Source organism: Nannospalax galili, unplaced genomic scaffold (assembly GCF_000622305.1).
Source record: "Nannospalax galili isolate Female #2095 unplaced genomic scaffold, S.galili_v1.0 scaffold1945, whole genome shotgun sequence".
NCBI classification, from domain to species: domain Eukaryota; kingdom Metazoa; phylum Chordata; class Mammalia; order Rodentia; family Spalacidae; genus Nannospalax; species Nannospalax galili.
The window spans coordinates 442,720-455,199 of record NW_008352138.1 but is presented as its reverse complement, the minus strand read 5'-3'; the positions used below and the strand labels follow the sequence as shown (position 1 = coordinate 455,199).

The following is a 12,480-nucleotide window of genomic DNA, read 5'->3' as shown; positions in this document are numbered from 1 at the left end:
GCTCGGCTCGGTAGGTGAACCCGGCCGGCGGGGGGGCGGGCGGCCTGGACTCTAGGATCCGCTGCGGGTGCCCGGGAGGAGCTCCACACCGCTGCCCCGGGGATGGCGGACCCGGCTGGGCCGCCGCGGAAGGGACGCGCGTGGCCTGGAGCCCGGGGCCCGGGGGAAGTTCGCTCGCGGCGGCGCCGGAAGGCGCCGGGGACTGGGGCGCGGACGGGGACAGCCCGGGTTCGCGGGCGGAGCGGCGGAGGCAGGGGGCCGGCGGTTCCTAGGAGGCCAGCGCCTCTTGACCGGTTTACAGCTTCCTGCTTTACAGATGGGGAAACTGAGGCCCGGGCGGCCACATGCCTGTGGGCCTGGGACTAAGGCGGGGATAAAGCGAAGCTGAAACTCGGGACTCCGGGATTGGTGTTGTGGATGCCCGGGGCTGGCGAGCTCCTGTGCTGCCAGCAGGACCCTCCTAGGAGCACCCCTCTTGGGAGCCTTCCCTGGCTCTGCTCAGGCCTTGTGGATGCTTGTTTTAAACCCTACCCTCCCTTTGACCTTTTCTGGTGGCTGTTTGCCTCTGGGACCCGGCTGTGGACACCGCACCCTTCCCCAGCCCTCTTTCTTTCATCCCACGAGGTGTCCAGTGGTTAGTCCAGGCTTCTGGACTGGGGCAGATGCGAGGGGAGGCACTGAGTTTTGTTGGGATGGGACCTGGTGGCCACTTTCCTACCCAGTATCAGTTTCCATGGTTGCAGAATTGGTTTGTTGCATTAGCCTGAAGAGATGTTCAGCTGCTGGTGAACCACTGGTCCCCTTGGAGCGCCACAGTGCAGTCTTCGTTTCTCTGGGCTTGTTTGCTTCTTTCACTCTATTTTTAAAAATCTCATCTAGTGCACGCCTTTAATTCCAGCACTCGGGAGCCAGAGGCAGGCGGATCTCTGAGTTCAAGGCCAGCCTGGTCTACATAATGAGTTCCAGGACAGCTGGGGCTACAGGGAGAACCTGTCTCAAAAAGACCAAAAAAAAAAAAAAATCCCATTTGTATGGTTTTTAGCAGCTTTGCTGGAATCCTATCCACTTCCCTAAAACCAACCCTGGGGAGGGAAGGCCGGCGATCAAGGGCCAGCCTGTCCTACACAACAGAGTTCCCGGCCAGCTGGGGCTACAGGGAGAACCTGTCTCAAAAAGACCAAAAAAAAAAAAAAAATCTCATCTGTATGTTTTCTAGCAGCTTTGCTGAGATCCTATCCACTTCCTGAACACCACCCCTGGGGAGTGAAGGCTGCAGGGAGTTACGAAACCTTCCCAGCTGCCCTGTTCTAGAACATTTCACCATCCCCCAAACCCTCTTTCCCCAGGCTCTGGCCACCCTCTCTTACACCTACTGTGTCTCCAGAATTTGTCTGTTCTGAACTATTCTGTGTGGTTCCTCAGGACCTCTATGCTCTGTGACCTTTTGTGAGTGTTTTTTCCTTAGGATGTTTCCAGGATTTAGCCCATTGTAGTATTCAGCAGTACTTTCCCTTCCTTTTTCATGGATGAATAATGTTTCCTGGTGTGGATGGATATACCACATTTTATTTGTCTGTCTACTGGTTGACAGACAGTGGGTTGGTGCTCCTTTTGGGCTGTTAACAAATGTAGATGCTGGAAACATCACAGCCCATCTTTCTTTACACAGTGCTCTCCCAGAGCAGCTTATCACATGGTTCCTGCTGAAGGTTCTGATAATGTATCCCAGGCTGACCTTGAACTCCTGCTCCTCCAACCTCAGGGGATTACAGGCCTGTGCCACCCCACCTGGCTTGAGGGTTCTAATAATCTTCAGTGTACTAGTCTTTCTAAGCAGTCAGGGTCCTGCTGGCTTTGATACATTGACTACAAATGATTGTCTAGTTCTTGTTAGACTCTCTTGCTAATGGAATGAGTGGCCTGCATGTCACCAGGGCCATCCCTGGGACCAGAATGTACAGAGTAGAGATGAGCCTGTGTGTGGTTGGCTGTGTGCTCATGTGCACATGCATTCCTGCTGGTCCACCCAAGGCCTGCTAGTGTCAGGGCAGCCATGAGGCAGGGGCTTGCACAGCCTCTGCTGGAACCTGGCACCCAGCATCATGTAGGGGAGGGAAGGTGGACCCCTGGGGTTCTGTCCTCTGGACCTACCCACTCCCTTCTACTCTCTCCTGGGTGAGGTGAGGCTGCAGGAGGAACCTGAGGTCAGTCAAGGCCCTTTTCCCATAGAGAGAGTGAGAATGAGAGAGAGAGAGAGAGACAGAGAGAGAGACAGAGAGAGAGAGAGAGAGAGAGAGATTGGTTGATTGGTTGTTTGTTTGTTTTAGACAGGGCCTCCTTGTAGACCCAGCTGGCCTGGAGTTCACTATGTAGACCAGGCTGGGCTCAGTCTCACAGAGATCTGCCTGCCTCTGCCTCCTGACTGCTGGGACTAAAGTGGGATGTGCCACCCCACTTGGCTTGTTTTTTGCTACAAGGTTTCACGAGGCTGGCCTTGAACTCACTAGGAACTGATGATGAACTTTAACTCCTGATCTTCCTGCCTCTGCCTCCTAAATGCTGGTAAATGATTATAGGTACCCACCAGGACACCCTTTTTATGCTGTGCTATTGGTCAAACCCAGTGATTCTTACATGCTAGGCAAGTATACTACCAACTGAACTACATTATTTTTTAAGATTTGTGGTGTGTGTGTTAACAATGAATGTGAAGAAAGTTGTTTCTATGGAAACTTGGTTGAATGTATTGGGAACTTTGGACAACAAGGATCCTGCCCATCTGAGCACGGGCAACTATAAAATGTACATGTACCTTTTTTTTTTTTTTTTTTTTTTCTTTTTAAGACAGGGAGTCCCTGGAGTCCCAGCTGACTTAGAACTGGCTATATAAACCAGGCTGGCTTTCAACTCACAGAGATCTGCCTGCCTCTGCCTCCTAAGTGCTTAGATTAAAGGCTTGTACCACCATGCCTGGCTGTGTGCCCATCATTTACCTGGGGGCTGAAGGTGCCAGTCGTTCTCACTCTTGAACAGCAAGCTCTCTTACCCACAGCCATTTCTATAGCCCTGAGCTATATTCTTGAAAGGAGTTTGGTCTCCTGACCTCAAACTGTAGTAATCTGGTAGTCAACTGGTTCTGAAAGTTAAAAGCACCATTCCAACCTACAGGTTCTGGTCCCCAGCTGCCAACCTGGTCTCATCTGGTTGTGGCTGGGTGATGGAGCTGTGAGAGTGGTGCCTCCAGGGCACTGTGTGTAGCACCACACATTCCTACCTGCGAAGAGAGGAGTCTAGGGAAATAAGCTTTATTTCTAGAGAAATAAAGTCTACACTGCTGCTGGGAAATGGACATGTGCCTTTGGAGCTCAGTGTGGTAGCTGTCGCCTTGCACCCAATCTTGAAGGCTGCCAGTAAGTGCTACCCACGTGGATTTGTGGATGGTTTGTAGCTAGAGTGATGGTTCATGGGCTTCCCAGCATGGCCTTTGGAGAGCCTAGGTGTGATTTGCGTGACTTTAATTTGCCAGGTGGCCTTGTGAGAGCTCCCTTGGGCAGCAGCCCGAGCTGAGCCTGCCCTGTGCCTGTGATGCATCATGCTGTCTGTGACACGGTGTATAGACATGCCAGCAAAGGTCTGGGATCCCCATCTCAAGCTGCACCCACCCCAAGCTGTAGGTTGAGGAAGATTCGTGGGCATGAGTCATTTGAAATAGCTGGAGGGTTGAGCCAAGCCCCAGAAATGGCAGGGGAGGACCAGGGAGGGTGGTGTTGCTGGGGAGGTGGCAGCTGGCAGCCTGGAAGCCAAGTGGATTCTCGAATCCACCAGGCTCCTGACCCAGGCTGTTCTGTGGTTACAAAGCTTGGAAGCCGGGCCTACTGCTTGGAAGCTGGGCCTAGTGCTGGTGCTGCTGTCCCTGCTGTCTGTCGCTTGCAGAGCAGGGTGGAAGGGGATGGTGGCAGAGCTCTCACACTCGACCCTGGTAGAAGCCAAGGCCCTGGCCCAGGATGGGCTCTTGAATTGTGTGTGTGCCCTTGCCAGTCTCCACTTCCCTTCTGTCAGAGGCAGTGATTATAAACCCGCTGACACCCACAGGGCTGGCTGGGTGCCACTGGCCTAGGTGCTGACAGCTTAGTGCACCTCTCCTATAGCTCAGTGCTGTGAGCGATTGGAGGCACTGAGCAGAAGGACACAGTGGCTGCTGCAGGGTTACACAATTGGCAAATGGGAGGCCAGAGCCTGTCCTCTTACTGAACCCTGCTGTCTCATTGGCCATTGGAAGGCCTGGCCTGTGAGCGTGTGGGCTCAGCAGTTAGGAGTGTTATCCACCTGTGTGCACCCATTCTCTTTCTGTCACACTCCCTCCAGGGTGGCTGGGTGGACAGACTTGCAGGGCTCTTGGCTTATTAAGTCCAGTGTCCTACTCCCTGGCTTTCCTGAGCAAGTCTTGGAGACCACCAAGTCACAACTCGCCAAGTCCCAACTCCCTGGCCAGGTGGCTGTGTGACCTGGGGCAAGGCGCTTTCTTTGGCCTGTTCCTTTTCCTGCCAAATGAGCTTGTAGCTGTGGCTTCCTTCAGCTCCTGGGCTGTGTGGCTTTTCTAGGTTGGTTGGTTGGTTCTCTAGTCCTGAGAATTGATAGGGGGTTGGGCATGCTAGGCAAGTAACCTACACTGAGCTATAGCCCCAGCCCAGTCCTCTTTTGGCTGTTTGTTTATTTGTTTATTATTTTATTTTATTTTATTTTGAGACAGGGTCTCCCCGTAGCCCCAACTGGCCTAGAACTTTTGAACATAGACCAGACTGGCTTTGACCTTATAGAGTGATCTCCTGAGTGTTGGGACTAAAGGTATGTGCCACCACACCAGGTGTTATTTTTTATTTTGAGACAAGGTCTCACTTGAGTCCCACAAGCTAGCCTGGAATGTACTCTGTAGCGCAGGCTGACTTTGAACTCACAGTCCTCCTATTTCCTGGAAACTAGGATGGTAGGCTGTGTCACCAGGCCTGGCTGCTCTTCTTGTTTTAACTGAGCCAACATGGAAACATTTCTAGAGAAAAACTATAATTTCTTGCTTCTGTGGGGAACTCTGAGGCTTGGGCTAGACTGAGCAGCCTGAGGCTCCCTTAGGTGCCTTGGGCTATCCTGGTCACTGTCCCTGTTACCAGTTACCCATGGACCTGACTAGCCCCAGGCCTTCTGACCTGGTGGGAGAGTGTCAGGACTGTGAGGACTGTGATGCCTTCTCGTGTCACTTAACCAGCTGTTCCATGCTGTCAAATGTTGTGGGATTTTTTGTTTGTTTTTAAACCACCTTAAATATCTTGACGTTCTCCAAGAACCTCCCTTGGCTATCACACACTCCTCAGATGTGTATCTGTTCCTGTCCTGTCTCCTACTTCCTTAGTCACAGAGTACCTCCTTAATGGGTTCAGGTGTGACCTGAGCCGCTGTGAGACATTTGGGGCCAGCCCAGGCCCTCTGCTGTGGCCCAGTCAGGTGTGTGTCGGAGTCATTTGGACACTGCCTCCCCACCCCTGTGTCTGCACAAGCTGCACTTCCCATTCTCAGATACTGAGGCTGGCAGTCGTCAGCTTCTGGAGGTCACCAGAGGCTGCCTGGGGAGCTGGGCATGGTATGGCCTGTTTCCTGGAGCGAGGAGGATCATATTGCAACAAACACTGAGGACCTAGACCCAAAGTGGGCAGGTTCCCAGCCATACTCCAGATCTATCCTGCTTCTGGGTTTGTTTTTTTTTTTCCTGGACAGGGTCTCTCTAGCCCTAGGCTGCCTGGAACTCACTATGTAGACTAGGCTGGCCTTGATCTCACAGAGATCCACCTGCCTCTGCTTCTGGAGGGCTGGGATTAAATGTATGTGCCACCATACACTTCTTGTTTTTATGAATAAAGTTTTATTGGATCACTTCATCAATGGCTGTTTTCATGGTGTCACCACAGTTGGGGATAGTAGTTCCCCACCTGTAGTTTTCTCTTCCCATATTTTCAGTTACTCTGTTAGCTCTGTCCTTAAAATATTACATTGAATTTTCCAGAAATAGGCAGTTCATAAGTTTAAACCATGCCATTCCCAGTAGTGTCATGGAAACATGTGGTTCTGGGAGTTGACTTGCCTTGTCTGGCTCCACAGTGTATACACATCCAATAGTCACTTCCTCGTTATCTGAGTTTGACTGTCAGTACATCAGTGGGTTGGAGTTGCCTTGTTTTACTTAGTCATTTCCCCAAAGTGCAAATTTTCATTACAATATTTATCATCATAGTTTTTTTTAGATTTATTTATTTGTTTGTTTGTTTATTTATTTTTGTCTTTTTGAAAGAGTCTCCTTGTAGTTCCAGCTGACCTTGAACTCACTATGTAGACCAGGCTGGCCTTGAACTCACAAATATACACCTGCCTCTGTCTCCTGAGTGCTGGGATTAAAGACATGTGCCACCATGCCCGGCTATTTATAATTTTTGTTTGAGTATTTGCTACATGTATGTAAGTGCATGCCTGGTACCCTTGGAGGTCAGAAGAAGGAGGGCATCAGATTCCTTGGAACAAGAGTTGATGGTTGTTAGCTGCCACATGGGATCTGAACCTGGGTCCTCTGCAAGAGCAGCTAGTGCTCTTAACCACTGAGCCATCTAGCTTCAGCTATAATAATTTTCTTTTATTCCAATTCTTGTTGGTCTTCTACTGGGCCTAATATAGGAACTGAACCTTATCACGAGTGCGTATGTTTATAGGAAAGAGCTCAGTATGTATGAGAGTGCTGTGCAGGGTCCAGTCGCCACTGGGATCCTTTCTCACATCCCCTGTGGATACAGGGGGACTAGTATAGTTAGGAAAGTGGCCATAGGGCCACAAAGTGGAAATGACCCCTATCTGACCTTAAAGAGTCTACAGACTGTTTTAAACATTGCTTGGCTTCCTTCAAGGTATAAAATTCTCAAGTTTGATATGTTTCCCAATGATAATAAATATACTAATGATTAGCCCAGCATTTGTGGTGCACGCCTTTAATCCCAGCATTCAGGAGGCTGAAGCAGGCGCGTCTATGTGAGATTGAGGCCAGCCTGGTCTACATAGTGAGTTCCAGGCTAGCCAGGGGTATATGGTGAGTCCCTGTCTCAAACAATACTAGCTGCAGTTCCTGTCTGTGTGCCTCCTGATACTTAGCTCTGTTGGTTCTCCATAACTCAGCTCAACATGGGCAGTGCCATGGCTTTCTCTTTATAGTGGGCTCTGGTCAGAGTCCCCTGGGAGAAGGCCAAGTTGAAGAAATTGGGTGGTTTGAAGTGGCCAGGGCAGTCAGCCTGGCACATGGTAACAGAGCCTGGGGCCTTTCGTGTTGCTTTCTGTCTGTCTGAGGCACACATGCCTTTACTCCTCTGTCCTTTCTCCCATACACTCCACAAATGTGTTCCGACCACACTGAGAGTTTGGAACTGTGTTGTGTCTTGAAAGGATGTGGGGTTGGGGTGGGGTTCCACCCTGTATGTGGTAGTGGGGAGTAGCAACCCCAAAGCCACCCAGGGAGCCAGGCCTGCTGGGGGAGAGTGATGAAGAGATGGGGCTTCCTGGAAGGGGAGGGCAAACTGTTAGGAGGAGTTGGCTGGGCAGAGGAGGGGCAAGTTTTTCATGGATGAGAATCACAGGTGAGTTTGCAGGTGGGAGACCAGGGCCTGGCCAGTTTGGTAGAGCTTGTCACAAGCTGAGTCTGTGGGTGTGGTGGGTGATGAGCTTTAAAGTTGGAGGCAGTCTGAGTGAAGTCACTGGTGAGCTTCAGGTACCTGAGAAAAGCCTGGATTGTGCCCAGGGGAGGACTTGGCCAGGTACTGTGGCGTGAATAGCACTTCTTGTTTCACAAAGAGTAGGCTCTGCTTGACCCTCCTGCAGACACGGGGTAGTGGGGAGGGGCTGAGAGGCTGTAGTTGCACCTTCTGATGAGTTTTCTAGGACTTTAAATGAAGCATTGCTTTTCATAGCCAGCAAATCATAGTTTCCTCTGAAAATGTTTTCACAGCATGCATGGTAACTCATGCCTGTTATCCCAGCACTTGGGAGGCAGAGGCAAGAGGATCATAAGCTTGAGTCTGCCCTGGACTATGTAGCAAGACCAATCTCAAAATACCAGGGAGGAAGGGAGGGAAAGGAAAGAGGGAGAGAGGGAGGAAGGAAGTGTTTTTAAAAGACTGAATCAGTTAATAAGACTAACCAAGCATCTCCATCGCTCCTGTCTCTGTCTCTGTCTCTCCATCTCTCTTCCCTCATCCTGGTGTCTGCCCCCACCGTGTTGCTCTCTGCTCCTCTTTCTCCACATCTGAACACACACACACACACACACACACACACACACACACACACACATACACGGGTTTCCTTTCCCTCACCAGAATTCCATCCCACTTCCTTTGGCTCCAAGTGACATCCTGCCCTGGGTTCCGCAGAGCCTTCTCTTGGAGCTGTGAAGGAGGGCTGCCAACCAGGTGAAGGGTGAGGCTTGGCTGGCCAAGCTGCAGCTGTGGTCCTCTGTCCCATGCCCCCATCCCTCTGTCCCTGCCTTCCTGCCCCACCCGGACCCTGGGCTGTGGGAGGAAGAGGAAGCCCAGGGTGGCCTCAGGAGGACAAGCCTGTGAAGGCTGCTCTGGTCCGAGTTGGCTCCAGGGCTCAGGTTCAGTGGGAGGACTATAGGGACCCCTGGCAACTGCACACAGTAGGTGCTTTTGCCCTGCAGTCTACTCCCATCACAGTACCACAGTGCTTTTACCCTCTACTTGAGCTCATAGTAGACCAACGATGCATATTTACTGCTGAAGAATTTGTGGAGAAAAAAGTTAAAGTTAACATTTGGGTCCAACTCCTTCCTGCCACAGATGAGGCCTGCGAGTAGATGACTTGCTCAGCTTTGGAGTGAAGAATGGGGTCCAGAGACTATGCAGCAAAAGTGCTGGGCTGGTGGGGTGGAGGACCCCTGTAGGCCCCTGTTGGGGATACCCGTCCGGATGCTCTCTGCAGGGATCCTGGGTCTTAGTCAAGGCGCTGAGGTCAGCAAACCAGGCAACACTGCTCAGGGTGCAGCTTGCTGTCCTCTGTGCTCTGGCCATCCTCACTGTCGTCCACTGCTGTCTGGTTCCCCAACTGAGCACCCCTTTAGACCCAGCTATGGCCTTTGCAGGTGTCACTGCCCCCCTCTGGCTCCTCCCCTCACTTCCCAGTCAAAGAACGCTGTTCTGCCCATTGCCCAGTTCCCCGGGGAGTCGTCAGCCTCCTGTGCCAAACCCTAAATCCCCTGGATATGAATCCTTGCAGTTTTGCAGGCACCACAAAGGCCCCTGGGGAAGTTACCCCCAGGTCCTGCCTAGGTTGTGTTCCAAGCAGACATCAGAACCCCACCCCCCCAATGTGGGTTGGAGCCCTGCTGGGGGTGAGAGCTGACCTGGGGGATGGTGTCCTAGGGCCGCAGTTCCAAGTTTAGGTTTTGCTGTTTCATGTGGTGTGGCCTTTGTCATTTGTTTTCGTTTTTCCCTTTATACCTTAACTTTGAAAGGTAACAGAACACTGACAAAGCAACCTAAAGGAAAAGGAGTTTATTCTGCTCACAGTGTCAGGTACAGCCTATCATGGAGGGGAGCATGGCAGCACCACACCCACTGTCAGGAAGCAGAGAGAGGTGAACACTGGTGCTCAGCTTGCTCTCTCTTTTTATTCAGTCCAGGACCCCAGCCTCTGGGTTGGTGCTGCCCACATTTGGGTGGGTCTTCCTCCTCAATCAGCCTAGTCTAGAAACTTTCTCTTAGATGGATCCGACTTTCCTCTGTCATTCTGGATCTTGTCAAGTTGGCAGTGTTTACCATCACCATAGCAGCACAGCCTCAGTGGGCTTAGTCTGAGCTCAGGGAGCTCATGTATATGACTGACCCTATGTGGGGTATCAGGATCCTAGCAGTGAGTAGGGTGGACCTTGTCCCCTCCCCCTGGGGAACTGGTCACTGATGTTACCTTCTCTTCTGTAGATCAAGGGAAGGGCCTTGGGCTTTGGGCCACTTGTCTGGGGAGGTGGAAGAGCAGGATTCAAACCCAGATTGTCACTTGGCTTAGGGTGGGAGGCTTCGGCTATGGCCCACCCTCCCACAGAGCCTCAGGCCAGGATGCACGGAGCCAGCAGCCCCTTGTCTTACATCCTCTGTCAGGAAACCCTTCCATGGGGGTTGTGGCCTGTTGTGAATACACATTCCAGAGGTCTGGATGCCCATCTTGTCTGTTCATTGACCTCTCCCAGACTGGACCTGAGTCTCCACCTTGCTCTAGGGACAAGGGGAGACCAGGAGAAGGGATAGAGGGGAGTTGGGTGGAGCTGGCTCTCCAGTGGTCTCGCCTGCCAGGTCCTGACCACAGGGGCTTTGGGGAGTGGCTTGCTTTTTGTGGGTGTGTAGTACCATACATCATGCAGACCCACAGGCGGTAGGTAGAGGGTGGCTGAGTGGGATGGCTTGTGGCCAGGGTAAGGGTTATAGATCGTGGTCCTATGGCCCCTGAGGATTTGATGGTTCTCTGTAGCCCCAGCTGGCCTGGAACTCGCTATGCAGACCAGGCTGGCCTTGAACTCACAGAGATCCACCTGCCTCTGCCTCCTGAGTGCAGATTAAAGGCTGCACTACCACGCCCGGCTGGTTCTTCACCCTTTCTACAGATGAGGAATCGAGAAGCTCAGAGGTGCTAAGAGCCTCTCTGGTGGCCCTTGACTACCTGGCAGATAGTTGTGTTTTCCTACAGGTCCCTCAGGGCCCCTTGTCCACTCCAGATCCACTCTCCACCTCCTGGGACTTAAATGTTCTGGTCCTGACTGGCTTTGGAACCTTTAAGAGGCCCTCTTACCAGTCTGTCTTCCCAGGTCCAGGAGCAAGTGAGGACAAGTGGGTCAGTAGTTTCATCAGAGGAAGCTGAGGGAGAGGAGACTGATTTTAGTAGGTGCTACCTCGTGACTTGGGGTCAACACTTGGCCTCAATCTCTTTATCTCCAGCATTAAAAATGTGGCCCAGGCTAGCCTCAGACTAGCTATTAGCTCAGGCTGGTCTTGAGCTCTTGATCCTCTTGCCTTAGCCTCTCCAGTGCTGATATTACAGATGTGCATTACCGTACCCAGCCATATCTGATGCTCACAGCCTCCCAAACCCCACAGCCACCCTGTCATAACCCCAGACTCCACAGAATCAAGTCCAGCATTGTTTGAAGAGGTTGAGGCCATCCTGGTAGGGCCATTGTCCCCAGCTAGTATGTGCCCCTCCCCTTGATGACTTTGTTCTGTCAGGTCTGTCTTCTTGGCCTCGGGTTACTGCAAGGCCTCCACAAGAAAGTGAACCCTGTGGAGTGACCCTGGCCAGGGAAGTTAGCTAGTGGAGACTTTCTAGGCAAAAAAGTAACCCCAGGCCTTTTGTAAATACACTCTAGTCTGTACTTCCTGTGTGGACTCAGATGTACCTCCTGGGGCAGAAGTGAGTGGAACACTGACCCCAGCCCTCACCTGGAGTCTCCACATGAGGAATGGATTTGTCTTAGTTTGTCTAAAAATCATGGTGGGGGCGTGGGGCCAAGTGGTAAGCATGCTGAAGTCAGTAAGACCTACTGTGTGCTTGTAGCTGGCAGGCTGTGATCAGAGGCATCGAAATGCAGAGTAACTTGAGGTAAAGAGAAGGCAGTGTGTCAGCTGGGGAAATGGAACATGCAGATGTGTGGAGCCCTCACATCCAGCTGCATCCAGGCGCTCCTGAGAGCTTCATCTCTTACTATAGAGGGCTATCTCTGGAGTTCTTTCTTAGGCAACACTGTCCCCAAGAACAGCTGTCTGCTTAGCCTGTTGCCAGCTTAGCAGTCTCAGACAGAGCAGAGCCAGGTCCCAACAGGTCCTCAGAGTCCCAGTGCTCACCATACTGGAACTGGGCTGTGGCTCTGGCCAGGTCTTTGCTGTTCTGCACAGCAGCTTGACAGATGTCCTCACCATGGCAGCTTACAAGGCACAGACAGGATTTCTTTCTGGATGAGAATGTTCAGAAGTGCCCGCTGTGGGTTAAGTTCCCTTCTGTTCACTCTGGTATTGAGGCTGAGATGTATTTTACCTCTCCCATTTCACAGATGAGAAAAGTGAGGCTTAGAGACTGAAGTGGTTTGCCTGAGGACACAGAGCAAACAGAAGAGTAATTCATTCTGGTTTGTTTTCTCATAAAATTTCTTGTCTTTCCATAAGATCATAGGTTCCTTATACATAAGAAAACCTGCACATCAGTGAAGTGGCCTCAGAAAATACAATGTGAATGAATGCCCATGGGTACTGGGTTCTGTGTTGAGTGTGGAGAGAGAGAGAGAGAGAGAGAGAGAGAGAGAGAGAGGGAGAGAGAGAGAGAGAGAGGGGGGGGGGAGCGAGCCAGATTTACTTGTGGCTCCAGACAGAGCTGGTGAGTGAGTAGATCCCCTATGCC

The 12,480-nt window shown here is 51.7% G+C and overlaps 1 protein-coding gene across 2 annotated transcripts in view; it reads left to right on the top strand.

Annotated features, from left to right (window-relative positions):
• The window catches only part of Tpst2 (tyrosylprotein sulfotransferase 2), a 41,910-nt gene that overhangs the window by 362 nt on the left and 29,068 nt on the right, over positions 1 to 12,480 (top strand). The gene's annotated exons all lie outside the window — the stretch shown is intronic.